This window comes from Emydura macquarii, unplaced genomic scaffold (genome assembly GCF_026122565.2).
Source record: "Emydura macquarii macquarii isolate MOO-44397 ecotype Brisbane River unplaced genomic scaffold, CSIRO-AGI_Emac_v2 contig_3451, whole genome shotgun sequence".
Lineage (NCBI taxonomy): Eukaryota > Metazoa > Chordata > Testudines > Chelidae > Emydura > Emydura macquarii.
In genome coordinates this window covers 8,144,044-8,171,451 of record NW_027133588.1, presented here as the reverse complement: position 1 = coordinate 8,171,451, position 27,408 = coordinate 8,144,044, and the positions used below count along the sequence as shown (strand labels likewise).

Sequence of the window (27,408 nt, the reverse complement as noted above, 5' to 3'; positions counted from 1 at the left end):
AGTGACAATTCCCTCATCTCCTTCCCAGTTGCCAAACACTCCCAACAAGCCTGCGACTCCCCCCATGTAGCTGTCAGACACTCTTCTCTCTGTTTGACAATTGTACATCAGAGGGAGATCAAAATATATGTAAATTTCTGGCCCGTATCAGAATAAGGGGTTTTGAAGGCAGTATTAAGACTAGTGCTAGATCCTTTTATAGTCAAATGCATAACTATCAGTCAACAATATTAGGTAAAGAACACTGCTGAGCCCCAGGTTAATTGGGCTGCACCTTTCACTGAAGTTTCCCAGGCTAACAGTGAACAGTAATGCTGACGTCCATCAATACCATATTAAAAAGTTATTTAGGAAAAGAATATCAAGTAGAAATTACAGATGGTAGATAGCAGATACATCTTGACTTCAGATAGACTCCAATAAAACTGTAAATAATATGTCCAGATACAACTAGGTGTCATAGGTGGACATTTTGAAATACGTCTTATTTATCTAGGGTCTTTGAAAATACTGTATCTGATGCACAGTATCACTGTTTCAGTCTAAGGACCAGATCCTCCAAACACTTTCTGACAGGTGTAGTGCTTACTACCTCAACTAATAGAATTGATCTCAATGAGATTACACACAATAATAAATACAATAGTAGGATCAGACTCTACATTTGTATCTACAGATTTTTTTGAAGGAGATTTTTGACCTGATGTTAGTAAGTGCCAAGAAGTCTGTTTAACAGTCAGATGTTTGATACAAATAAACCATCATTGCTCTTGAGGCTTCTCTCCTGGCATCCTTGTGAAAGATGTTTACCTCTTGTCTGTACCTCTGGGCTAGACAAATAAATAAAAATAAACAGAAAGGCTGCTGGGAAAAAAAATTAAATCCACATTTTAAGAATCAAACAAAAAAAACCAAAGCAGAACAAAAAGCCCTGCACACCTTATCTAAAAGTTTCTAAATGTTTTCTTGCAGAAAATTACAGTGCAAAGTAACTGTTCTCTAAACAATCATTTATTTTGGCTAGTGTTCCTGATTCATTTAGTAGGACAACAACTAAATCACAATCCTCGAAAGCAGTGAGCTTTATTCTGATGTCTTTGTGAGCTGTCTTATATGCTGAGTCACAAGATTGCATAAAGTCATATTTATGTTATCACTGCCAAACAATTAACAACTCTGAATTATGCTGCAGTAGTAACAAATTTGCCTGTGAAAATATTTGCAATGGAATGTCAGATTCAAAACTTACACTATTGCAGTCATAAATTGAACAGCATGTGTCTTTAAGGACCAGGAGAAAAACAGAATTGGCAAGAATAAAAGTCAAAAGCTAGTCCTTTAAATGTGCTTGAGTTCCACTTAGTGTAACATGAGAGGCTTCATAGATGATTTTCTTCTGTCTTTTTGCCTCCCCTGATCCTTGGGGTCTGAGGAGCTAGATTAGCCCTACAGTGCAAGTTACAGCAGTCTTAGGGCTAATTTACTTTACCCTAATTGGAATAGGCAGCCCTCACACTCTCTCCAGGTCACTGGAATGCAGCATGTTTTGGCTGCTCCCCATCTTACTTCTGCACACCCACTAGGCTGGGGACCCAGATGTGGGTGACATACAGCAAACAATATCAATTGTACACCATCTGGATATTTCCCAACATGAGGAATTCCTAGTTGTCCTACAAGGGAAGCTCTCTAGTCCCTTTGTGTTATTGTAGCAGTGCAAAAGTGATGGATCTGGAGCCCAGGAGCTGGCCCAAAATACCTTGTGCTATAGCAGTATTCATCCTCAAGGTCTTATGTCCATACATGTACTATATTTGAGTCTATTTTTGTGTAATTCCTTTAACTCTTTTGATTAAGACATTTATACCAGCAATGAATGCTGTTGTGTATTTTATGGAAATAATGATATAATATTGTAAAAATTTGCTATTTAAACAAAAAAAAAAGCCAACAATCCCATAATATTTGGTACAGTATAGAAGTTAGTTTATTATGCAGGATACAAAGAGTGCTTTGTTACAGATACAATACAGTCTTTGGTTAGAGAGGATGATTTGCCAAGAAACGATATGAAGGAAAGGATACGTGTAGTGCTGAAGAACTCAGTAGGAGTTCTGTAAAATGTATAATTTTGTGCTCTACATCTGTTAGCACAATTGTAAATCGTTTTTTTAACTTTCTTTATAAATAAACCATGGGGAAGATCTATTTATTTACCAATTACTATTAATAGGTCTAGTAGCTTTTAGGGCCAAATTCTGTCTGCTGTGTGCACACACCAGAACATCCACAGGTAGAGGTGGTTTCTGGACAGAAGTTTTTTGCCCTGATTCCCATTGCTTCAGGTGTTCTCTGCAGGAGTCATGGTGTGACATTGTAGCAGGCGTGTAAGGGTCAAGGTCTGCTCATGAGTATGTGTAGACTTTCCTTTGTCCAGTCATGGACTCTACTCACCCACATCCTCACAGATACTTTGTACTCCTAGCAAAATAAGAACATAAGAACGGCCATACTGGGTCAGGCGAACGATCCATCTAGCCCAGTACCCTGTCTTCTGATAGTAGCCAATGCCAGGTGCTTCAGAGGGAATGACCAGAACAGGTAATCATCAAGTGATCCATCCCGTTGCCCATTCACAGCTTCTGGCAAACACCAATCCCTGCCCATACGGCTAATAGCCATTGATGGACCTATCCTCCATGAATTTATCTAGTTCTTTTTTGAACCTCGTTATAGTCTTGGCCTCCACAACATCCTCTGACAAGAAGTTCCACAGGTTGACTGTGCAGTGTGTGAAGAAATACTTCCTTTTGTTTGTTTTAAACCTGCTGCCTATTAATTTCATTTGGTGACCCCCTAGTTCTTGTGTTATGAGAAAGAGTAAATAACACTTCCTTATTTACTTTCTCCATACCAGTCATGATTTTATAGACCACCAATCATATTCTCTCCTTAGTCGTCTCTTTTCAAAGCTGAAAAGTTCCAGTTCTATTAATCTCTCCTCATATTGAAGTTTTTCTATACCTCTAATAATTTTTGTTGCCCTTTTCTGCACCTTTTCCAATGCTGATATATCTTTTTTGAGATGGGGTGACCAGGTCTGCACACCGTATTCAAGATGTGGGTGTACCATGGATTTATAAAGACACAATATGATATTTTCTGTCTTATTATCTATCCCTTTCATAATGATTCCTAACATTCTATTATCTTTTTTTACTGCCGCTGCATATTGAGTGGATGTTTTCAGAGAACTATCCACAGTGACTCCAAGATCTCTTTCTTGAGTGGTAACAACTAATTTAGACCTCATCATTTTATATGTATAGTTGGAATTATGTTTTCCAATGTGCATTATTCTGCATTTATCAATATTGAATTTCATCTGCCATTTTGTTGCCCAGTTACCCAGTTTTGTAAGATTCCTTTGTAACTCTTCACAGTCTGCTTTGTATTTAACTCTCTTGAGTAGTTTTGTATCATCTGCAAATTTTGCAACCTCATAGTTTACCCCCTTTTTCCAGATCATTTATGAATATGTTGAACAGTACTGGTCCCAGTACAGACCCCTGTAATACTATTATAATATAGTATAATAGTATAATATTTGTTGGAGACAAAATATATGGGGCCTATTGCTAATCATAATGGAGGTCCGTTTTAATGTGATGGGCCAGAATTTGGCTCCATGTTTTTAATGTCAATTTAGATTTAGCCAAACCTCCTTATGTACCAGAGGAAACTACTAGAATGTAATTCAGTGCTGTTATAACCAGTTTGATATACTGTGTCTATCCTGAGTCATGGAAATAAGTTGGAACCAATTTAGTAAAAGATCATTTGCTATGTTCCAAAATCTAGATGGCCAACTGAAACCAGGAAGAAATAACTGAACATTTTCAACAGGAATTTCCACTAGGGTTTGTATATGTGATATGAGGCAGGTAGATTTGGTTAATACATTTTTAGAACCCCATTAGAGATAAAATTGTCCTGGTAGAAATTTGAAAGAAATAAAAACTTGATTAATGAATTAATTCTTTAATTGTTTAACTGTCATTTACTTCATTGTTGCAGACGTTTCAGATTAAGGCCAATCTGTAAATGGAATTGGCGCTGATAAGTCTCATTATCATCAATGGAATTATCCTCAGTCTGTGAGTTATTGTTGTGACACTTACATAAAGAGTGCAACTCATCACAAAACTCCTTTGGGGCCAAAATCTGCTCTCACTGAAGTCCATGGCAACATTTCCATTGAGTTGAGTGACAGCAGGACTGTGCCCTAAATGAACAATACATACCTATTTACAAATAATTGATGAGGAGAAGTCATGAAGGATTTGGCGTGAAGGTCTTTGGGCAACCATCCATCTACTGAGCTAAACAAGCAAAGCAGCCGAAACCCTGATATTTATTCCATAAATTTTCATAATGTAACAATGGTTGTTTATATGAGTGGCTCCTGGCCCATAGTTGTATTTTAGCAGAAGAGAATCCCAACCTTCATGTCTATTGTTTGAAGAATGATGAATGTTTCTGGGAAGGTTTTGTTCTCAGTATTCCATTTTTCCTGATTGTCTTTGTAGTCTCTGAAATACTGCACCTTAATGTTGGTTTATTTTGTTTTTAAATAGAATAGAAGTTAAGTCTTTCTTTCTTTCTTTCTTAAACACTTTGTCTATTAAATATGCCATTGTCTTGCTTTCCAAGGGATATTTTTAGACATCTCTATGTTGCCATTAGCAGAGTTTCAGGCATTCTGCAAAAGTCATGTTTGTGCCTTTTCAATGATCTAACATATAAATTCAAGATGTTTTATGTATCTTTTGAGCCTATGACAAGACAGAAATAGAAATGCCTGTAAATTATATCTCATAGATTTCTAATGCACATATTTTTCCATTGTAATATTCAGAGCATCGTTTATTAGTTGCTTTTTAAAATGTCCTTGTTTAGTATCGTGGACCAAATTTTGGAGGCTGATTTTCATCAGCACGTGACAAGAAACCCATGCTCAGCTGCAAAAGTGTGGGAAATGTGCTGTGCCTATTCCAGCCCATTTTAGCAGGTTTCACTCAACAGTCCTTTCACCCCCAAGGTCCTGGAAGTGTCGCGAGGGGGGGAAGGTAGAGGAACCTAGGCCCTCCCTCTCCATCAGGTCCTGGACCAAGGTGGGAGAAGCATGGAGTGTCTCGGTCACCTCTTCCTGGTGCACCTGACCAGCCTCCCTTGGGCTGCTTCCAACTTCCCCACTCTTTCTTTGGTTTGGGGTATGATCACACCACCCTACTTCCCTTCCCTCCCCCCTCCCTCTCTCTCCCTCTCCCCTGGGGAGTTCCCAATCAGTATCAGCAGCTCAGTCAGTCACATAAGCATACCCCAGCTCTCTTCCTCTTGTCTAGTTATTCTCCCTCTGCAGCAAGTGGGAGAGGGAAAAAGGTCAGGTGCCTATTCTCCTGGTTGGGTCTTACACATGGTCCAGACCTTCTCCTATGGATTGTTTGTCTCCAGAAGGTACAAATTGGCCTCTTTCAAACAGTCTCCCCTTCACTTCCCTTCTCTGCTTGATTCTGAGTCCCTTTTTTAGGAGATCCTCCATTTGGAGCATGGTCCATAGCTGCTGAGGTGTGAGGCCCTCTTGGCCTGTACTGCTTCTTCCTTTCCTTAGTCTTCATGTGGGGTTTGTAAACTCCATCATCTGCTTCTAAAATGTTGTGCTCCTAGTGACTCCATATACCTTTTGGACAGGAGCTGCAGACAGACAATCAGGAGTGTGGTCCACTCATTTATGACGCATGCTCTCTGACCCAGCAATGGTCCATATGCACATATTTGGGGAAAAATTATTCCCAGCTTTAGGAAGAGCAGATTGCAGGAGGGAGCCTGTCTTGGTCAGTATACAGACACACTTAGCTCTGCTTTTCCAGTGTATATGTGCTCCCATTTAGGGGTGGATTCTACTTCTGTTGAAGTCAGTAACAAAACCTCTATTGACTTAAATGGGAATAGCCGCCTTGTTGGGGGACATTATTACGTCTGCCTTCATGAACCGTACCACACATAATTTAGCCTCATAATATATAAGCCAATGCAGTCATTTTTCCATTATAGCAGTTAACATGCCAATTCTCTCTCTACAACATGTCACTGATTTCTTAGCATTGGATTGAATCCTTCATAGCCAAGATTGGAAGGGAGTAAAAAAAAAAATGCTTGCCATGGGTCTCTCAACAGAAGAATTACTCTTCACTCCACTCCAGTTTTCCTATGTTAGTGACAATTGGAGGCTTCTTTGGCTTAATTTCTTTAATTTTTCAGTTTGGGCTCTGAATTATCATGTTATGTTTTCACAGGTTTGCAAAATGTAAACTTGTCTCATTCTTGAAAAAGAGCTGAAATAACTTCATTATTTTTCCATTACTCAACCAAGGAAGATTGTACAAAGTTGGGATATTGTTCCATTGAATATTGTTCCATCAAATTTGACAAAGGTAAAAATAAAAGCAGAACAAAACGTAAATGACATGTCCCAGATATAATCGATATTACCAAGCTCTTTTGGCATTATCTATTTATTGTTTAAATATCATCAGCAAAGCACATTGTAAGCTACTTTGTTAAGAAGAACAATGTATTATATTATTTTGCTGCAGGCTTTCACTATCCAGGAGATAAATCCATCAGCCTAAAAGTATGGATTTGGTGTAAAAATCCATGAAAAATGTGTATTTCAGAGTCCCCTCCATATTTCAATGCAATTTTTTTTTTGGCACTGAAAAATGTGAATGACTTTTTAAATGAAGATATAAAAATCTGTGTCTGGATTATTCATTACTACATTGTTTAGGACTGAAAGTTCACTGTAGGTATCAGACGTCTTTTAGGATGATACAGCGTTTCAATTAGAAGGGAGAAGGACTTTGAGTACTTTGAATGGTGGAAGAATTAGCCCTCCAAGATTATCTCTTTTATCTATTTCCATTAGCTTTCTTCCTAAAACATACTGCCATTAAATCACCAGGATCTTTGTAGTCTTAAAACAGCTGATTTTAAAAAACGAATTTAAAAAGAACAATATTGATGTTCCACAATTAGTTCTACAATACTAATATGTTCAAGAAATGATACATACAAATATTTTCTACTTCCAGTTGTTTATCGAGATTTGAGATATTTTCTTGGCGCTGTAGCTGTCTGATATTTATTCTGCTCACACCAAAAAAGCTGTGTAAGCTTTTTACTAGAGGGTATGTCTTTAATATTTGTGTTATCCATCCCTAATGCAAGTTGACAGGATCTATAGTTGAGGGGGTCAAGTCATATGAAATCTGCATTCAAGGATTATTTTTTGGCAGGCAGAGGACAGGTTGGAAGTACTTTGGTAGATGGATAAAGTTTTACTGCTTTCAAACTTAAGTTCTTGTCATAATTTGAATGCAATTAGCCGATGTACCCTTCCCTGTCAAATGTCTATAGAGTAAGGTGTGATAAAGCTGGTCTCTGCAACCATAAGATAGTTTAGAAGTGATACCTGGCATCACAGCAGTTACTCCCCCAAATGCACCTTTATATATGTTTGACTGGGGAAATTCTGTATGGGGAGGTGGCTGGTGACAACATTTAACTTATCAGCCTTATCAAGTGTGGCCTTTAAACTGAGTTTGGGGATTGTATTTAAACACTGTTAGGATTGAACATGTTTTTCAAATAAGGTTCAAACATAGTTTAGACTTATTTCCACTGGCTGGCAAAACCATGGCACAAATCAGCCTGGATACTCATTCCTGAGTTGAGACCAGTCTATCTGCCCTGAACTAGGGCGTGAGCTCTCTTAATGCTGCTTCTAAACTTCTGGATCTAGTCCTTTCCCCAGATCTACTCACGGTCCTGCCTGTGGACGAGAGGCCAAGGGGTCGGAGTATAATACTGATCTTAGAGTTGTTTGGAGATAGATGGGAAATCAGATCAAAGAAGGAGTTTGGGATGGGAGAGCATAACACAAAGAGAAGACAGGACAGTGTAAATAGGAAAGGAAGGGAGAGGGGAGGACAATGAGGGATTTGATTGGGTTAAGGGGGAAAATTCTCTCTTCCCTGCTCTGGGCGCCTCCTGGCAGGGCTCAGCGGGAGAGCTAGGTGCCGGTGCCTTTCCCAGGCATGGCCCCCTCAGCCGTGCTTAGCCCGATTCTCACCTCAACAGAAATTTTGAGGGATATGTGACCCTACATGCTCCCCCATGTGTCACCTCTGTTTGGGAAGATGGAATTTTGGGGGAGAATAAACATACATTTTTCTGACAGGTTGAATTTTTTAAATGTTCAGAAACGTTGGATGTTAAAACAAGTCCTGGGGAAGTGGATAGTGGACAGAACCAGTTGTGTGATCACACAGCTCTGCAGTTTAATCACATGACTGTGCAATTTATGACACACGTCACCTCCTCTGATGCAGTATATCTTGAATGTATATGAAACTTGGAACTAAGGAGATGTATTAGGAACATAAATGAAACATGATCTACTGTGCTACATCCCTTCTACCTCTTTTTTTTTTCTTTTCTTTTTTTTCCTAAATTATGTCTGACTTAGGGGCAAATTCTCTTTCCAGCTCACAGCCTGAGAAACACGGGCACTGTGCTGGGGTGATCTGCAGTGGCTGTAGGGAGTGGAGAGATTCCTCCCGCCCTAAATTGTTGTAGCATCTGATTCTTCTGTGCCTATAGGCCATCCAGGGTATTCTGGCCACTGGATCCAGCCCCTTCTGAGGACCTACTTTTGCCCTGACACCTACAAGAAACCAGTTGACTGATAATACTAAATTTCAGGGGTAAATGGAAAGAGTTTTTGCACACTAAAACCATGCTCACATTACATTGTATTACCAAGTCATGGCTTTTACCAAGACATTACTACCCTGACCACTTTATTTAGGCATTCTATCACTTCCCACAACCTTCTTTCTCTCTTTAGGTTGTGAGCTTGGTGAGCCAGGGACTGCTCCTTCATTTCTGTTGGAAAGGGCCTCGTATAATATGAGCATTGCCAGAAATGAATAATAATTAAAATTCCTCACTGTAAAAAGCAACATCCACTGTTCAAGCTGGTAGGACTGAAACACTTTCCAAGAATTCCAGTGTATTAAGTTCTGATGTGACATTTGACTTCCAGCATGTTAATTTATTTTTTTTCTGCATTAGTGCACTATAATGACAGTGAGTTCTAGTTTAGTAAATAAGTACCCACACAAATTCCTCATGACATAGTGTGTGGGGAGTTCACATAATCAAAAAGGAATGTTAACCTCTTTGTTTTTCTGATAAATGTTCACGTTTCTCTACAACCCTATCTCCATCATAACTAAGACTTAAACCAAAGCACAAGCTTTTTAAAAATAGATGCCTAAAGTTAGGCTATTAAATCTGTTTTTAGGCATCTGGATCAGTGGCCTGATTTTCAGAAGTGCTAAGTCCCCAGAAGACCCCATTGACAAACAGATGAAAAACAGGAAGAGCTTGTGATGTTCAACAACAATTTGAAATTGCTAGGTCAGTGGTATCTGCTCTGTGCTGCAATGGCACAAAGTAGCTTTGAAGCTATATAGGGATTCCGCAAGTGACACTGGGCATAGAGCCAGCATAGGAACACCCACCTCAGAGCCCCAGCCATGGAATAGTGACTTGAGCCCTTACCAGCCAGGTTTAAAGTACGTCTGAAGCATCTCTATCGCCATGTCTACATTAGGAGCATTTCTCTGTATAGGAATAGTGGTCTACTATACCAGCAAAGTACTCCTAGTGGGGACACAGCTACACAAGCAAAGCAGCTCTTTTTACTAGTATAGTAAAACTACCAATCATGAGCGAAAAAATCTTTACCGGTAAAAGTACATGGTGTAATTGTATCCACATTAGGAACTTCTACTAGTACAGCTATGTTGCTCAAAAATCACACCTCTTCACACCCCTGACCGACATAGTTATGCTGGCAAAAGCCCTGCGGATCCAAACGTCAGGGGAACAGAAAGGCAGCTTAAATCTACTTTTACCCCCTCACCAATCTGTGCTGAGATCAGAGCTCTGGTGTAGCTGAAGGTCTTGTCTACATCACTAGGACTGCAAAGGGCTCCTTCACTGATAGCTACAGAACCCCATTAACATAAGAGCCATACAGGTTGTCCCCCATGTACAGAACAGGAAACAATTCCTTTTAGTGATCTGTATTCTACTGGTCAGCGGTGTTTTTGTGTCCATTAAAAATTGCTGATACTGTGATTCTAGCCTCATATAAAAAACAGTCAGTTGTGTTATGAAGTTGAAACAAGATATTCCATCCATTTAATGGTGCTCTTGAACAGCGCCTGATCTCATCAGGGATTACTTTCCACTCTAAAACTGCCTCCTTGTTTGCAGAATTGAAATCTTGGCCAAACCTGCATGGGTTGGCACCCATATGCTAGCACATTTCCAAAACAAGTTAAAATCTTTTGATGTCTGACTGTTATTCCTGCACCAAGGCAACTGGAGATGTGTCAAGCTTGTTAGAGGGATCATATTGTCAGTTTGAACTTGAATTATAGTTTGATTGTAGATTTGCAGTTTTAATGATGTTAGATACTCTGACAATTCAGTTTCAGGTGTCCTACTCCTTCCATGTGTTTCATATACTTCAGATCAGTTCTTCTGAGGTCTTTCATAAATCTTTCAAGTCTTTCTGAGATTGTTACAATATCATTGCCATTTTGATAGATTCAAAATAACAAGGAGCTGTGCCTGGAATGTGATAAACATACTGCAGAGTCTTTCTTCTTGTCTGCCAAAAACAGTATCACCCGCAGCTGAACATACATTGCACACGGTGCATACCATTGGCCATGGTAGGGGCTTCCAGGAGGGTGCAAAAGAAGCAGTTTTCCCCAGTATTCCTGTTTGAGAGTACCCCAAAACCGACCTGGCATGCCAGGTCACAATGTCACTCACTGCAATTGTCCCTGCAGCTCTTCTGCCACAATGGAGAGGTGGCTGGGACAAAACTGTGTGGTACCATACTAAGTTAAAGTGAGAGTGCCTGAGTTTTGCGTATCATATGAAATATTTCTGGAGGTGTCCCTGGCCAAAAATACCAACACCTGAAACGTTAGTGTCTGAATTTCTCGGCAAAGAGCCTAAAGAAGAAATGAAAACATGAAACTCTGTATCAAGATCAAATGATATATGTAAAAGGAGGTATAACGTATTTTTTTTAAGAAGTTAATTTTCCATGTGTGCTATAAATTAGTGTTCAGTCAACAGGAATGTCTACTTTTTTATGTGACTCCTTTGTTGAAAATTGTGTATTAATTTTTTAGTTGATGACATTGGCTAGTTACAGAATAAAAGCTAGTAAACATTGTTCCCTGTTGTAAAGCACGAAGGATTCTTTCTCCAAGAATCAGGCAGCACAGACAATACTGAAGAGGTTTATTCATGATACCGGGAAGTCTGATAAATCAGCTTCAACTTCATGATGTTACAGTGGTCAATTATATACACTTTCTTATTGATTACATAGTATGTTTTAAATTCTTTATCTATTCACTTACAAATACAGACATTGTCCCATCCGGAAAGAACAACAGTGATAATGGTCGTTACATACATGCAGAGACACTTTAATCACTCTACTTACATCAAGGATGCTAGCTAGGTTACACTCGGGGTGGGGGTAGGATGGAGGAAGAAGGGGGTGGGAGTCCTTACAGATAGGTGTCAGATGAGACAGAAATTCTAAAAGCAAGTGTGCTGTTCTCATTGGAATTAGAATCACTGAGAGGACATCTGACTTCCTGAGCCATCAGATGTTTACACTAGCCATTGTCCTTGAGGCTCAGGTATGCTCGTTAGCCATTTAAATGGGTTTCGACCTATAACTTGTTAGCTGAAAACAACCTCAAGCCTTACACTATACTTGAATCTTGTATAACATTCCAAAACTATGTTGCATTTTTCCATTGTTCTTTTGAATTATTCTCAGTCCAAATCCATGCTTCTTTCCCACTTACTAATAAATACTTAATTTAAAATGTTGCTTCATTAGATCTTGTAATAATGACAAGAGAATAAATGCAGTGTAAAAGGATACTAAAAGTAGAACAACACAGAAAGGAAAGAACAGTGGAAAACAGGGAGTGGAGGGACAGTCTGAGCAACCAGGCACTTTGTTACACTACTAACAATGTACTTGTTAACACTGAACTATATACCAACGTACGTTCAACCTAAAACAGAGATCAATGGGAGCAGCAGGGTCAGTGTCTTGAGCCCAAATGGCCTTGAAAACGAAGAGCAACCTTTGGGTTTTGTTTTTCTTTCTTTTGGCATCTCCTTTTTATTTTTGTTAAATTTTGGCGAATCATCATGTTAAATCAAAAAGTTCTAACATTTTCATATGTTAGTTGGTGTTTCAATATTTGTTCCACCTTGTGTCTTTCTATAGGTGAATATATGTTTTGCCCATATAAACTCAATGGGGAAGCACACTAAATATTTTTGTGCCTCACTCTAAGGCAAGTTTTCTAATCCTTTAATCATTCTCGTGGCTCTTCTCTGAACCCTCTCCAATTTATCAATGTCCTTCTTGGTTTGTGGACACCAGAACTGGACACAATATTCCAGTAGCAGTCTCATCAGTGCCAAATGAAGGGGTAAAATAACCTCTCCACTCCTACTTGAGATCCCCTTGTTTGTGCATCCATCCTTTTAGTCAAAGCATTGCACGGGGAGCTCGTGTTCAGCTGATTATCCACCATTATCCCCAAATCTTTTTCAGAGTCACTGCTTCCCAGGATAGAGTCCCTGTAGCAAGGCGCTGTGGCCTTCCTCGGAGCCTGGGCCCGAGGAAGGGTCGCTCTGCCCCCGCTGGACAGAACCAGGCCCTGCAGGCCCAGCCACCCGGAAGCAGAGAGGTGGACCCAGGCCCAGGGCTGGCAGTATAAAAGACAGGCCCAGCCACTCAGTTGGGGGAAGGCTGCCGTGGGAAGCAGACGTGTCTACCCGGAGGCTGCAGCCTAGGCCTGATCTGGGCCCCGCAGCTGTTTGGCAGAGACGCCCCGCCGACCGGAGTCTCCAACCCTGGCCGGACCTGTCAGGCCCGAGGGATTGGAGGGGGCTACCCGATCCTGTTGACTGGGTAAGGCCGCCCGGCCTGGAGGGCTGGAGAGGGCCGCCAGACCCTGTTGACGGGGAAGGACTGCCAGACCCTCATAGCTGGGAAAAGCTATCCCCCCCCGCTGGATGGGAGAAGCCCCCTGAGGCCGGCCCTGACCTGGAGAAGCTGCCTGGCGTGGAGGACTCACCAGCATGGATTGGCCCTAGCAGACCGGAGGAACCCCTGGGCCCCTGCGACCTGGAGGAGCTATTGCTCACCGACGACCCTCAGGTGTTTCCAGACCTGCCGCCAGTCGATGGTGAGGGACTCACCAGACGCCCACTCACCACCTTCCCCAGTGACCCAGAGGGAAATACATGGGCACAGGTATCGGGGGACCAGGGGGAGGAAGTGGCCCAGGGACAGCCATAGACAATGGCTGAGTCAGGGGCAAGAACCCCGTCGGTGTGTTGCGGCAGGAGCCCCGCCGACTCGATGGCAAACGCCTTTGCCACTGCTAGGGCCCTGAGCTGGGATGCAGTGGAGACGGGTGGGCCTGCATACCCCTTCCTCCTCCCCTAGCCAACCTGGGTGAACGTGTGCTCCCTTACCGCTATCGACAGCGGAGCCACTGCTTGCTTGCCCGCCCTGCCTAAGGGCCAGGGCAATTGACTCCTAAACCGGCTGCTAATTCCCCTCAGTAGAGGCGCTGTGGCCTTCCTCAGAGCCTGGGACCGAGTAAGGGTCGTGACGCCCCAGCTGGACCGTGCCAACCGCTTCTACAGTCCCCCATCCTGTAACTATGACCTACATTCTTTGTTCCGAGATGTGTACATTTGCAGATAACCATATTAAAATACATATAGTTTGCTTGCACCCAGTGTACCAAGCGATCCAGGTCACTCTGTATCAGTGACCTGTCCTCTTCATTATTTACTACTCCCCCAACCTTTTTGTCATTTACAAACTTTATCAGTGATGATTTTATGTTTTCTTCCAGGTTACTGATAAAAATATTACATAGTGTAGGGCCAAGAACTAATCCCTGAGGGAGCCCACTAGAAACACACCTGCTCAATGATAAATCCGTGTTTACAATTATATTTTGAGACCTATCAGTTAGCCAGTTTTTAATCCATTCAGTGTATGCCATGTTAATTTTTTATTGTTTTATTGTTTTAATAAAAATATTGCATGGTACCAAGTAAAACGCTTACAGAAGTCTAAGTATATTACATCAACACTATTGCTTTTATCAACCAAACTTGTAATCGGATAAAAAGTTAGTTTAACAGGATCTATTTTCATTTTATTGGAATTAATTTATATTACCCTCCTTCAATTCTTTAACTGAGTTCTGTATCAAGCACTCTATTATCTTGCTCAAGATTAATGTCAGATTGACATGCCTTTAATTACCTGGGCCATCCTTTTACACAGTGGCAAAACATTAGCTTTCTTCCAGGCTCTGGAATTTCCCCAGTATTCCACGGTGTATTGAAAATCAACATGAATGATCCAACAAGCTCCTCAGACACTCCCTTAAACTTCTGGATGCAAGTTATCTAGGACTATTGATTTAAAAATGTCTAACTTTAGTAGCTACTATTTAACATCCTCCTGGGATACTAGTGGAATGGAAAGAGAGTCGTCATCATATGATACGTTCCTCCTGTTATTTTCCAGTGTATTATACAGAACTAGATATATCTGGGCTGCATATGTGTCTAAACAACGAGAGTTCTGTAGCACTTTAAAGACTAACAAATTTAATTTCTGCAGGCATAAGCTTTCATGGGCTGTAACCCACTTCGTCAGATGTAAGGAATAGAAATCACATAGGAGGCATATATATATACATATCCAAGGGAAGTAACAACAATGGAGAAGGTGGATGAAAGCAAAATCTATTAAGTCAGAGCAGTTGAGGCCTATTCACAACCATTGATTAGGAGGTGAGAATGTGTGATCAGTGGCAATTACTTATTGTAATGAGATAATCGGGACTTGGAATGGTTCAGACCCAGTTGGATTGTGTCAGGTTTGCAGATGATTTCAAGCTCAGTAGTTTCTCTTTGAAGTCTGTTTCTGAAGTTTTTTTGTAGGAGTATAGCAACTTTCAAGTCAGTGACTGAATGTCCTGGAAGACTGAAGTGCTCTCCAACTGGTTTATGGATGTTACCATTTTTATGTCTGATTTGTGTCCATTTATTCTTTTGCATAGTGACAGTTCGGTTTGGCCAATGTACATGGCAGAGGGGCATTGCTGGCACATGATGGCATATATTACATTAGTAGATGTGCAGGTGAATGAGCTCCTCATGGTGTGGGTGATGTGGTTAGGACTTGTGATGGTGTCACTAGAATCGATGTGTGGGCAGAGCTGGCAACGGGGTTTGTTGCAGGGATAGGTTCCTGGATTGGCCTTCTTGTAGGGTGTATGGTTGGTGGTGAGTATTTGCTTCAGATTGGGGGGCTGTCTGTAAGCAAGGATAGGTCAGCCTCCCACAGCTTGAGCGAGTGAAGGATCTTCTGCTAGGATAGGTTGTAGAGCCATAATATGTGTCTAAGTTGATCATAGATAGAACTTACACAGTGCTTTGTTTTCAAGGCACTGGACACATTATTGATTGTAATTTTCAACGCCACTCCCTGTGAGTTACCAGGTTGGATAAGTATTACTATTCCCATTTGACAGATGGAAGGCTGATTCTGGTCCTCACCCACAGCCCCTATAATCTGCTGCAGCAGTATGCAGGGGCTGCAAGGAGCCAAGGGAGAAATCCCTGGCTGAGAAACAGCATAGGGCTGATGTAAGTCCCTTGTAACTCCCATTGTAGGAGGTGCCCTGAGGACAGGATGGGGCATGCTTGTAGCATTCTACTAATTTACACCAGGAGCTGCAGTGACCCACGCACAGGCAAATCCAGGCAATGTAGAGATGGTTGAAAGCCACTTTTTCCCCTTCTACAATCCCCTGGGCTGCACCTTCCATGAGATAAGTAGTATAGAATCTGCCCCAAAAGAACCAGACACAGAGAAGTTTAATTTTAGTTAGCCAAGGTCACCCAGTGAGTCAGTGGTGGCAGTGGGATTAGAATTCTGAAACTCGTAGATCCTACTCCCATACTCAGCTCTCTAAACCCCTGCTGTGTCTCCATATGAGAAGTGTTGTGTGCTTATTGTTACATTACTCAGTTCTTTTATTTCTTTGGGTTTATACAGAATGCTAAAAAAAGGTCTGCCAGTCCGTATGCTCTAGTGACCCTTGATGTCACTTATACAGATTAGACATTACCCTAGAACAGACATTGCCAAACTGTGGGCCATGGAGAACTGGTTCTGACTTTCATCTTTCTTTAGAATCATGAACTGCTAAACATTCCTGAAATACTTTCCTAATAATATTGCCCTTTGAGGTAATTGCTTTAGTTACAACAGAGATGGCATGCACCCCCAAATGGGAGAGGAGGTGGTCTGCACAATCATGAAAAGGAGGGGAGGTGTCCACAGGACAATCTGTTAAAATGAAGTCCACTTTGAGACACTTTTCGGCGGCGGGGGGACTTCGGCGGCGGGCACTGCCCCACGCCCCCCACGGAACCCCGCCGCCGCTGTGAAACCGCGTCGCCGCCGAATTCCCCCCTGCCGCCAGGGCCACCGTCAGGCCCTTGAGAGAAAAAAGGTTCCCCATCCCTGTTCTAGAACCTCCTTGTTTATTTTAATATAATGCTCTTCCTGAGATTTGCTTTATTTTGTGCTGGGATTATTGTCAAAAATATGTTTTAGCTACGTTTTATTAATACATACAGAGGTACCTGAATCCTTAGATAACATTATTTTTGTTATTGTTGAGAGGTGTTATGAAATGATTTACAAAAAGAGGCAGAATAAAGGAAGAAAAACTCCAACCAAGTAGGTGCAGGAAATCTCATAAAGAGCAAAAGGGAAAATGACGCAGAGAGAACAACTGAAATTGAAATGCAGTACAGATTGAAGTAAACTTCCTGCCATCCTACTTCCAATGAGGAGAACATGAGGATGTGTTATGGTGGAGGAAGGGAAATGTGTTTGAAGAGTCAGTCATGGCTGGGCTACCCATGAACAGGAAAGTTTGTAGGTACCATCTGAAGCGAGGAAATGACTCAGTGATTCAAAGGCAGGGAGGAAGTGATTTCTAGATAGATGGAGCAGCATAAATGAAAGCGATGAAGATGAGAGGGGACAGAGAAGAGAACAAGATTGGAGGAGTGGAGTGAGCAAGCAGGGGGTAGTTGCCTTTAAAATAAGTGTGACAGAGCGAAAAGGTAATTTTGCAGGGTTTGGAAAACTAGGAGGCATTTTGAATTGCATTAGGAGACAAAGAAAAAATGTGAATGTGACATAGGATGGGAGAAATAATAATATTGAAGTATTTCTCATCCCAAGATCTCAACGTTCTTTACAAAGGGGGGGTAAGTATTATTAATACTTACATTTTACAGATGAGTAAACTGAGGCTTAGTTAAGTGATTGCCCAAAGTTAAATAAGAAGGCAGTAGCTAAGCAAATAATGTAACCCTGATCTTCTGACTCCCAGTTGTGTGGTTTAACCACTATAATATTCTTCCTATTAACAGCACTCTAATTTTAAAGATATGGGGACACTGTATTTCAGGTTGGGTAACAGTTCATCTCACAGTTCTGACATTTCTCTATATGTAAAGTATTGGTAGATGTAGCAAAAACTACACCTACTGAAGAGCTAAACCAGCTCCCTGTGCTGCATAAACTCAAAGTACTGCAAAAGAATTTCTAAATGTTGAAAACTTTTGTTAATTGAGACAAATTGCGATCTCCCTTTGCATTTTGTCCTCATTTCACAGCACATTATAAGTGGCATGTCAATAAAAAATAGATCCAATCTTGTCAGGAACAGAAAGCAAGGAAAGAAGCAGCAGCAGTTGGCTCCCAGCAAGTTTCTTTTGGAGACAGAACTCTGAGCTGCTGCTGCTTTAGGGCTCTTCAGCTAAATCAGTGTTTTCCCTGGGTCCTCTCCTCTCAATGGTGGAGCTATTCGTGTAAGGACACCACCATTTTGTATAGTATGCCACAAACCGTGAGATGCACTGTTAGGAATTATGATCTTATTGCACCACTGAATTGGTTGGTAATAGCAAATGATATTATGTATCTTGAAAACAAGTGAAGCACTTCCAAATACCACACTGGGGTCAACAAGAAAGTTCCATAAAAGAATACTTTGGTGAAAGATATCTCTGGCTGTTAAATTCCACTATCGATTTTTTTTTTTTTTTTTTTTTTTAACAAGAGATACAAATCTCTGGGGATGCAGCACAGGGATACTTCAGTTGGGAAAAAATCTATTTCTTGTAGCAGTATTAACTACTAGGGCTATGTTCAGACTTTTGCCGCCACCAGATCGATCTTTCTTGATCGATTGAGGGGTCAGTGAGACCTGCTCAATTGATCAGGAAGTCGACTGAGTAAGTCCACCCCCTCAAGTTGTGTAGCGCTGAGCTGACGGGAACGCAGTTCCCGTCGGCTCAGTGCAGTGAGAACAGCGCGCAGAAGGGAAGCAGAGCAGTCGACGTCAGTTACGCAAACTACTCTGTGTAGTTTGCGTAACTCCCGTCGACTGCCGCCGAATCGCGCGGTCATTGTGAATCAGCCCTAGAATTCTGAAGTAAAGTTGGAATGCTAATTTGCATTTCACTACTCTTTCACCACCCCAGTATTTCATAGCATTGTGTGGATCTGAGTTTTAGGAAGAAACTGAAAGGTGATCTTAGATATACTTGAGTTCTTTTTCTGTAGCTATCAAAACAATTGTCTTCTCAGATTGCTTGATCACGAGGGTGGCAGTATTTTCTCTGTTTTGCTCCGAGCAGTAAACAACCTTCAATAATATGAATAGTCAGAAAATATGTCAGACTTCTGCGGTTGCCCTTAAGGAAAAATTACTCACTAGAGCCATTTATACCATCTTATATGTGCAAAGAAAAAGCTATTGTTGTTGTTAAGAATATTAAATCTACAAAAGCAAGAAAATTGAGAGTACTTGGGCCTGGGTACTGCATGGTCCTTGGTGATAACATAGTGACACATGTATATTGCAAAACCCAAGCACAGTTAGGACAAAATATTAAGTCTTAGCTGTACATTTCCTGATTTCTCACTGTTGATTCCAGATTCCAATAGTTATTTTACTAAGTTTTCTAATATGTTAATATATTTTGGTTTTTATGTTAATTCTCTTTGAAGAAAAGAGAAATAATCTTATGGGAGAGTATAGGACTATAATGCCTTTGGAGTTGGTATAGTTTCTCCTGGACAAAGGAATATAGAAAAATAGGATGAGCTACGAATACCAGTTAGAACAAAAAACTAATGCAAAAAGAGTTAGTGAGATAAAAAACATGCAGTGTGTAACAAAATATCAGTTTGTAAAATACAGACTAACACAGAAAGTGTAATTCATCATATATCCAGAGTTGCAGTTTCAGGCGGAATCCTGGGAGTTAGTTATGCTGAAAGAGAGTTTTCAGGCGTAATAGTGGAAGGAAATTATATACTAGTTTGCAATGTGATATGGGTTCCCCAAAAAGCTAGAGCCATTTGGACTGCATGAGCAAAAGTATTATGGTTCAGAAGGGAAGAGTAAAAGCTATATATAGAGAGAGCAAATTAAAGTGCACGTTGTCTGAATTTTGAAGAGCAACTAATAATACACAGCACTTAACTTTGTGCTTTGAAACCGCTAATTAATAGCAGTTCTTTGCATGTATGTGGGGCTATCTACCATCGGGTTTCAAAGCACTTCAAAAATAATAATTAAGCCCCCCAGAAGGATATCTCCATGCACAGAGAGGTTAAAGTCAAGTGATTTCCCCAGTGTCACAGAGGAGGTCTCTGTGGCAGAAGTGGGCTGAAAACCCACAGGATCCTGCTGTTTGATCTTGGGCTGAATCTACTACACGATGCCTCAAGAACAAAGTCAGTCCAGTATGTACTCTGCACATTTTCTTAACAAACAGGGCAGAAAAATAATAATAGCGAAAAATCAGCTATACCTCAAACACCACTTTACAGCTTTTTTTTCTTTAAATACCTATAAATAGAAAGAAACAAGAGCCAAATAATTTCTCCCTAAATTCCACTATATAATTCCACTAATATAATGCCACTAATGCTAGAGCTATCAAAAAATTAGAAAAGAAACATTATAAGTGACCAGATGGGAAGCCATTTACACACCTACATAAAACACAAGTTCTGAACCTGACATCTGTATCCTGCTGCTGCCACAATAAACCCTGGGTGTGATCACAGCTGATTGCTTTCAAACTGCTCCTATTAAGGTGGAGTTCAACAAATATTTCTGGCAACAGAAACAGGTATTTAGTCAGAACTGTAATCACAGGCATGTATGTGTCAGCTGGGGTTGTAGCTGCTTTTGTATTTTCATAAACGAGTTTGTCTACAAAAAAATTATCTGTGTATGTGAATCTGTATTTATATGGAAATTTACCCATCACATGGGTCTTCCAAGTAGCAAGGAAGGATAATATAGGAAGAATTTGGGGATGATGTGTCACATATTGGTAAATTCACTAATTAAAATCAAATCTATATTTAAAATGCCTAAACAAATTTTAGAATTTAGAAATACTGATAAATTTTTTGCTTGTGGAATGTTGTAGTTAAATATGATTTCATAATCAGTACTGACTTCCCTAGAGAATATATCAGAGAAAGGTATCCAAAATAACTATCCGATTGGTTGTGAAGATTAGTACATTATTTGTTTTGCCTATCGTTTGCTTTCCTATGCGCTCAGAGGCAGATTTTTGCTTTTCCAAGAGTTGCTGGAACATGACTGGTGCCTCAGTGAGTTGAAATCTCAGCTGGTGTCCCAGCATTTTGTGCTGCAACTCATATACGATTTATATACACACAGCTCCAAAGTTGTAATGCAATATGTTGGGGTACACTCCTGTAGAATCAAAGCTCCTTGGAGTTGCTGGAAAAATAGATGGAAAGGATTGCAGAAATTTGAAATATCTAGATTCCCTGGAACAAAAGGTTCATATACCAGTAGGGTTGGTTCATCTCTTCATTCTTGCAAGGAAGATATGTTCAGCTGCTTGGAGTTTAGTGTGTGTGTTTTGGACAAAACCTTTTAACAACTGAGAACTTGGCTGTTGTCCATGCATTGACAATAAAGAACCCATAGCACTTTTTGATAGAATGAGGGAATGTTCAACTTAACTTAAATATTCTGCTCGCCACCCCAATTTTATGCAGTGTACAATGTGCCAAATGCCCACTTCGTTGCTTGTACCTTAGAGCAGGCTGCATTTCTGTGTTGGTTGTATGTATATTCCTCTGGGGAGAAAGATGCAATATAAATGTAAATATATTATATATCACAGTTTGTTGCAATAAATTGCAGCAACAAGGTCATTTGCTAAAAATGTTAAGAAACAGAGTTACAGAGCTAGATTCACCCAGAGTGCGAAGAGGATGACCAATGAAAGAAATTCTTCCTAGGGAAGAGGATTGCAGTAATATGAAGTGAACATCATTAGGGAAAACTTTCTAACTATAAGGACAGTTAAGTGCTGGAATAGGTTCCCAAGGGATGTTGTGGAATCACTGTCTTTGGTGGTTTTTAAGAACAGGTTAGACAAACATCTGTCAGGGATGGTCTAGGTGTACTTGGTTTTGCCTCAGCACAGGAAGCTGGAGTGGATGACCTCTCAAGGTCTCTTCCAGCCCTACATTTCTATGAGTCTGTGATCACAAAGTGAATGACATTGGTCACAGAGGATTGGCCTGTGGTGGTGATCGGCCATTGGTGAGAATGGCCTGATTCAGTACTTCCTGTAGCCAGCCCTACTGGCAGCGTTTCAGTAGAGCTCTCTGCAAGAGATTAAGGCCTTGTCTACATTAGCACTTATACCGGCAAAACTTTTGTCGCTTGGGGGTTTGAAAAAACATACCACTGACCAGCATAAATTTTGCCAGCATAAGCGCTTGTGTGGACAGCACTATGTCGGTGGGAGACCCCGTCCCACCAACATAACTGCTGCCGCTCGTTTAGGTGGTTTGAATATGTCTCTCCGTCGACATAATGTGGCTACACAAGCACTCTTACAGTGGCACAGCTATGTTGATACAGCTGTAAATTTTAAGTGAACACTAGTCCTAAGGATGCCTTTCTCATACTAAAACTCAGAGGAAGGTGGGTGGACACCACTACCTCATCACCTACCCCATCTCAGGTGATTTCCCCCTCTGGGGTCCAGCAGACCAGGCTGTGCAAGGATGTACAGTTTGCAAATCACTGGTCCCATGGAGAGCTGAGTTTAGCCCCGTGTAAATGACATGGTTATTCCCAGCTAACCTTACATGCATGAATTCTGAAAGGCACTCCTGCTCCCATTATTGCACGGGGCACGTTAATGCTGGAGTGATTTTACCTGGCTGAATTGATTATAGTTTCAGAGGCAAAATTCAACTCTTTACAGATGGAGAAAATGCTGAATGGTGATGCTGTAGAATAACATTTTACTTTTTAGCTTGAGGAACTCCACATCCGAGGCCTTACCGTAGATGGGAAAACTAATGAGGCCTTAGGAGTCTGCTAAACAACAATCTGACCAGAGCTGTGGGAAAACTAGAGGGATACAAAGTCTGGAATGGTTACATAAATGTGTCACATCCAGTTGGTCCTCGCTCTTTAAGGCAGTTCCTCTTGCCTTCCTTGGTTGTCTTATGCGGTCTCTGAGCTAGCAAACGGGAGTTTTGCAAGGGAATTCTCCAGGTGAAGGAGGAGCAACTACATGACTCTTGGGGTGAGTGTGTTGTCTTTTCATTTGTTATTGTCTGCTTGCTTTCTTGCCATGTGTCTGCTCAGGGGCATGTTCAGGAATTTAAATTCCAGCCCTCTTGGAAGGGCACATTTTGTGTCCCTGGAGAGGAGCATGGGCCCTTCCCCGCCAAGGCCCCAGAGGACTTCTGTGCGCACTCTTCCCGCCGGGGCTCTAGAAGAGCGGAGGAGCTCTATGCCCCCCGTCAATTATTGGGGGGGCCAGTGTCCCTGCTTGTCCTCCCTTGTGCACACCCGTGTCTGCTTGATTGAAGTGCATAGTGCGGTCTGTCTGACAGTCGGTGTGCTGAGCCAAGCAGCCTGCTAGGCAAGGGTGAGAGCTTCCTAATACTCTAGCCTGCCAATCTTTGATCCGTGGTCTCATTAGGATCCCTTGGCAAGGGAGCAGGGCTCATTCCAACCAAAGTGTTGACTATATGGTGTTCAATAAATTTGCTTTAGATAGGCATGTGTCAGATGGCAAAGTATGAATAACTGATACATAGGGCTAAAACTTTTGGTTAAAATATAAACCATTTGAAAATGGCTTAACATCCTTTTTGCAGAATAATAATAAATAAGAATGGTTTATTTTTAAAGCATCCCCAAGAAAGCTTTTGAATTTTCTAAGCAAATGGCTACAGTACTGTACAATTAATCCATCATAAAATGGAAGAATACAATATTAAAAAGCCAAAGTGGCATCATCAAAAGGAGTTGAGTTTCCTGCTTGGAAGCAAACGATGATCAAGATGAAACAATGTTCTGAAATGCTCTGAAAATGTTCTTTTCCCTGTTTTAAGAATAAACACGAAGAATAAGAAAAAGCAAAGGCAGGTATCCAGGTGGGCAGAGTTCAACATCCTAAGGGCTACATCATCAAGATCCTTATCCAGCTCATGTTGAACTCAATGGGCATCTTTCCCATTGGTGGAACAACAGGTCCTGTCATAGATACCAACTGAGGCAGGGCTCACAGTTGCAGTTTTGGATATAGCCAAGTCCCTCTCCATTAAGGGTGGCTGTTAATCGTTCTACCTTATGGGGCTAGGGATGTGCATTCCTGGGGATAAGACAGAGTCCAAAAAAAATTGTGAGAAGAAAGAGGAAGGAATTTTAAAAAGGAGAAATCTGTAGAGAATAAACAATAGAAAGTTGCATGTCTAAGTTTTCTAAACTCTCATAATTAGGCAATTAAACTTTTATAATAAAAAGAATTAGGAATCAAGATCTCAAGTCTTTAGGGTATTTTTTTGGTCATCTTGCCAATTAATTACCAATATAATAATTTGAATGTATATTTTCCTGTTCAAGATACATATCCTTCTCATCAACAATATCAGTCACAACATTTTCTTTTGGATTAAAGAAGCACTCCTCCTAACAGGGGCATTTGTGTGCTTTGTTTTAGAGATCAGAGACGGGAATTCAAATTTCAAAACAGTCCAGGAACAGGAAAACCACACCCTTGCAAAACAGACACGCACAGTTTTATCTTTCTGAATATTTGGGGATTTTTTTCCTTGGCTTTCAGAAGCAGTTTTGCCCTTTTATAATGTGCAATCATTTCTGAAAAATACTAATTGCGACTACATGATTGCTTATCAAAAAGAGAAATAAATTAAATGCTTTTGATAACCTAAAAAAAATGGGCCACCTTTGGGTTGCTTTTCCAAAAGGTTTGTAGCTTGAAAGAGAAAAAGATACTTAGCCTTTCACGCTAAATTCTGGTAATAGTGAACTTTATGTGAAGATGGACTGTTGTTCTTATGTAAAAGGTATCTTTTGTCAGGTCAAGAATATGTAGTAATTAAATGCTACCCACATACCATGTACATGGTGCTGAGAGTGCTTTGAATGCAGTCATGAATAAAGCAAAACATGACTAGTAACAATGTTTGATGGCTGGAACATATTTTTATCCCTTTAGACCAGATTCATCTGTGGTGTAACACCATTGATGTGGATGGAGCTATACAAGGGGTAAACATAGGCCCTGTTAAGTTTCTCAGCTGTCTTTTATTACTTCCACCTTCCCTTTTTCACCTAATAAGTCAAAAACAAACAAACAAATGGAATAATAAAAGGTAAGCATATCTGGCATTTTGCCATCCACCGTGGGACATAGACTATACATGCTGGATCAATATATAAAAATGGCAGATTAGCTATGGTGCATTTAAAATACACAGTCCCATTCACAAAGAGCTGGGATCTGAGATGAGCAAGTAGAACAATTTTATATAAGACCCTCAGATAAAATAGCTGAGCTGTCATGAACCAAGATTAAAACTTTTGGATAACATTTTCCTGAGCACTGGTCTCAGATTCTGTCACTAGACATAGTAATATGGATGACAGAGGCAATCAGTAAGTACATGGATAAGAAGTTTTCTGTGAGCTAGTCAAAATCAAACACAAAGAAAAGGAAGAATTCTAGAAGAATTCCTCAGTGTATGCTCCCACCAAAGTGAGCAGCCTGAGGTCCCTTCAGCTCTTTACAGTAACAAATTCTTTAAATATTTTAGGGCTGAAAATTATCTTGCTGTGCCATCTCAGTATACTTTTAACATCATTTGCACCACTAGATTAAAAATTAAAGTGATGGCCTGGCTGAACAGCACAAACCAGGCTCTGCTTTAAACCTGCTATACCTTCTTTAGGAGGACAAATGAGAAATAACTGAATTTTTAACACACAGAAATAATTAATGTAGCAAAAATAACAAGCATAGGTTTGGGGGCTGGCTGGCAAGCCAATTCAGGTCTATTGCCATCCAAGGGCATATTCAAACTTAAGTATATACATGGCTACCTACAGCACACAAGCCCAGAAGGCCATATATGCTGCTTGCTCATCAGGGAAAGGTCAGGCAGATGCATATGGAATAAAAATAAATAAAACTGTGTTGTGGCTCAGTCAGAGTGCAGCTCATAGAGGGTGGGATGCTCCAGACTGCATCACCCAATCTCTTATTTATATACTGTTAAAAATGGCACTTGTAGGTACCAATATATTGTAGCTATTAATGTAGGACAAACTGTAGCTTTGCAGTATTGCCCTTCCCCAGTAGTTTTTATTCAATGAGAGAGAGGGTCTTGGAAGTCTGGGTGACTTTTACATACTGAGAACACTGTGCAAATCTTCTGCAGTGCCTAGGGGGAGGAGACTGGAGCTGCATACAGTTTTTTCAGAAGACAGGGAAATATGTGAGTATAGAGCTTTGATCACAGGGAATTAAAAAAAAAACATACTAGATGTCAATATCACATGAACTTTGTTCCCTAAGACCTCAGTTCAGCAAGGTTCTTAAGCGTATGTCTAACTTTAAGCACATGCATGGTCCCACTGATTTCTCTAACCACCTTATAATTTCTTGATGAGGAAGCCTATTAATTTGTGTTCCTGATGTTCTTCTTTTTCCTGTGGCTGCAGTATGTATTCCACTCTGTCCCTTCCTCCTTCATTTCTGAAAATCCTGAATCTGGGCAATTTTCACAAAAATGCAATGTACAATAATAACCAAAAATCACTCAGCAGAATCGTTGATGATAATACACACATACACATATTTTATTTCACTTTTTGCAAAACTAATTTGTTACAGCAGCGAAAACAAATGAGTGAAACCTGCTCTTTCTGGTATCTTTGAAAGATCTTGTGTAAAATTGTTTTTTTTTCTGGGCCACAGACACCAAAAAAACCACAGAGGAAGTTGTCAGTACAGCTGCTGTGGTTCTCCGTTTCCTTTCTTTCTTGCCATTAAACAATCAGAAAAGTTAAATCATTAGAAGTTACAGAACAGACTTCCTTTCATCTCAGTGTATGATGTGCACATACCATAAATTAGAATTAAGAATCCACATGTGATCATTTGTCTGTGTCCTTTAAATTAATAAAAATTGTATTCATCTTGGCTTTAACTTCTTAGGAGTTGTTACTGGTTGAGTCATAAAAGGTGTTTTTTTAAACTCTCTCTCCCGAGATAAAGAAAATAATTAAATACTTCTAGATATCTGCCAACAGATACTTATGAAAAGAATAATTACATATTTTTATTTCTTTAAGAATAAGGAAGATGGAACCTAGCCCTGCAATCCTTAAATGACCCAAAATAAGGAGACCAATCACTTCAACAGGATTTTAACCTCTGAAAAGAGTGTAGGAGCAGGCCCTGTTATTGCTGAGGAGAACATGAATAAAGGCTCTGATCCTGCAATTTGATCTCTCAGGTGAACTCTTATATGCACCCAGATTCCCATTGAAGTCAACAAGGTTCTTTATGCATGCAGTATTGCCAACTCTCATGACATTTCAGGGGTGTAAACAATGGGTTTTTTTGGGGGGAGGGAGCTAGGGCTAAAAAACCTCAGTATTTCCTTTATTTATTAGTGCAATTACTAATTTTGTG

At 40.5% G+C, this 27,408-nt stretch overlaps 1 long non-coding RNA gene across 1 annotated transcript in view; it reads left to right on the top strand.

Moving 5' to 3' along the window:
- LOC137144388 (uncharacterized) overlaps positions 1-27,181 on the top strand; it is a 55,628-nt gene extending 28,447 nt beyond the window's left edge. Inside the window, exon 4 of the long non-coding RNA XR_010917390.1 lies at positions 27,066-27,181. This is a non-coding gene — a long non-coding RNA (uncharacterized lncRNA). The remainder of the gene's footprint in view (positions 1-27,065) is intronic.
- The last annotated feature ends 227 nt before the right edge of the window (positions 27,182-27,408 follow it).